A 2,776-nucleotide genomic window follows, 5' to 3' on the forward strand; every position below is an offset into this window, starting at 1 on the left:
CATTACACTTCAACATTTATATTGTCTGCTGTTTGACTTCCCTTTTTTTTGTTATCAGCTTTTTCCCCAGTCTGGATATACAACTGAATTAAGCAGCAAATAAAACTAGTGGAACACACTATGTAAATCTCAATCTTGAATCTTCAGGACCAAAGAGCTACATGCCATGGCCTGTCCCTACCACAGGACAAGCCCTGCAGCAGATGTGCACAGTCTTGAGGCTCAGGAGCTGCAGGAGCACCAGGCTTTCCATGGATGAGTTACAGGACAAAGACACATGGGTGACTGATGCCCTGCACATTCAGGTTTCCACTGGAAAAGAGGCTGCTAGAAGCAGACTCTTGATCCTGGACCAATTTGTGCAGCCGAGTCCAGCTGTCTCCTACAGGGCTATCTTGACAGTACAAAGGCAGCAGGCAAACTTGTCTGACAGGCACTGTGTCTCACCAGGGTCTTCAGGCCATCCTTTCAGTACATTACACCTTTTCCTGCACAGACACCTCTCACTAACACAGCACTCGAGAGCAGTCAGATGTCAAGTCCTGTAAGAGGTTAGTGTTCTCCTAGACTGCTGCCTCCTCCTTTCACACAGCCCTGATCAGACCTGGGAAAAGGGATTGCTAGCAATGACTGGCCACACCAGCTGAAGCCTGATGGATGGAAGAGCTGTTCTGGTGGGTCAGCAGAGGTCCATATACCATTGCCACAAACAGGACCTGCAGATCACAGAGGAGAACTAAGATCACCCAGGGATCCTTAATCAGCAAAATAATGAGGGGGGAAGCCAAGGCAAACAGAAACAATCAAGACTCATTATGTAGCATCGTATGCTGAATCTCATGGGTTTCCAACCAGGCTGTTTACATACAAAGTCTGAAGATCCAGCACAAAGATGTGTAGCATAGAATTAATAGTGAGGTAAGAGAGCTCACCCTTACAGCTACGGGGAATCTCATTTTCAGGGCTCCTGACCCTTCATTCTCAGGGAGAACCACTGAGCCATACATATCTGCAGTACTGGATATGCTTCTGCCAGCCTCTCTTTATGCATAGGTACTGTGGAAGATCTGCCTCTCAATGCCTGGCAAAACACAACAGGATTTATCCTGACTGGAGCAATGCTAGGAGGAAGAAAAGGCACATCAACAAGCAGCACAGAAAATTAATGCTTTCAGCTGTACCCAGACCCTGGGTCACATCCCAGGCCTTCATGGGGATACAGTCTCCTGATCTGATCACATCAGGGAGGCTCATCCCTTCCCACCACCCAGCCCCAACCTTCCCTCTGCGTGGCTCCTCCTCCATCCTTAGCATATTCCCTCACCCACTCCTGAGTCTGGATCAAACTACTCTGGTCAAACAACACAGGAACATGGGGAACTCAAGAGACGCTGTCTCAAGATACGAGAGCCCACAGCAGCTATGTGGAAACTTGTGATAAAGCCTGAGCTGGAACCTATCACTAAATATATCAGCTACTTAAATATTTTGGAACATCTGTCAAAATCAACATTTTGAAGGCTCGCAGTTTGTCTGAAATGGAACAGCTTTTCAATAGTTGGGCCTGATAGATGTTAAGCCCCCATTCTGGGGCTCAGGCAAGCTGAAGTATTCTAAAAGGCCTTTGGGGTTTTAACAGTTAATTTTTGTTTATATCTTGTTTCTGAAAACTGAAACTGCAACACTTAGGTTGAGATGAAAACAAAATACATATTTTGCCAAGAGAAACAAACATCAAAAATGTCAAGCCAACTGTTTACATTTGTTAAGTTTATAACCAGTGCTGTCAAGTCCACATGCAAGGAGCAGAGCAACCTCCCACCCTGCATGCAAAACTAGCAATAAAACAGATTACACAGAAAACAACCACTTTTCTAGAAAAAAATTATTCAAAGAGAGTCAGGTACACTTTAAAGCTTAGTAAGAAGTATACACTCACTGATCTGACCTTTTTCAATCTTGTTTCATAGATGTTACAACTATTTTGAGTGTACAATAATTAGTTACAAATGTACTTTTCAAATTATTATGGTATTTCCCATGGATTGTAAGCAAATAATGACACTTGGTTGTTTTTAATCACAGGCTGTTAGCCCATAAACTTCACTGCAGCAGGCTACACCTTGAGCACTGCAGCCAATTAAACTATACAATCTGTAGTTACCATCATCAGCAAGGAGTGATGGAGACAAAACAACCTCTGCATTTGTTTTAGCATCAAATCCAAACAATTTACATAGGTTAGTTATTAAGAGACTCTGATTATAACTGACTTAAGTAAACACAAACCACCTGTGCTGTTTATGCAGCCTCTCTGCAAGCAGCATCATTACAGAAATCCTAACCATTGATGGAAAACACACTGCAACCACCTCAGTGCCCCCTCTCCTGCTGAGCTGAGAGAGTCCATCCACGGGACAGAACCAACAAGATGAGAGCCTGAGCTTCAGCAAGGAAACAAGGCTAACTGAAGTCAAATGTGTTTTAAGTCCTGCACAAACATGCTCACTAGCTGAGAAGTAGGAGTCAAGGTGTTACTAATGCAATGCTGTTGCCCAAAAACAGGGGAACTACAAACAGGCAAAGGACAGAAGTCCCTCTCAGCTTCTGTATATGCACAGCTCAAAGATGGTCTTTGCCCTGCCCTACCATTCAGAAAAACTGCTCTCAGTAGAGCAAGAGATTTGATTAAAAAAGGTAAGGTGGCTGCTCTTCCAAGGTCAGCAGCTGCAATTATTGCTGCTGATTATACACACTTGGCAGGTGGTGCCTCTTT

Source organism: Chaetura pelagica, unplaced genomic scaffold (assembly GCF_000747805.2).
Source record: "Chaetura pelagica isolate M959 unplaced genomic scaffold, ChaPel_1.0 scaffold394, whole genome shotgun sequence".
In the NCBI taxonomy this organism is placed as follows: Eukaryota; Metazoa; Chordata; class Aves; order Apodiformes; family Apodidae; genus Chaetura; species Chaetura pelagica.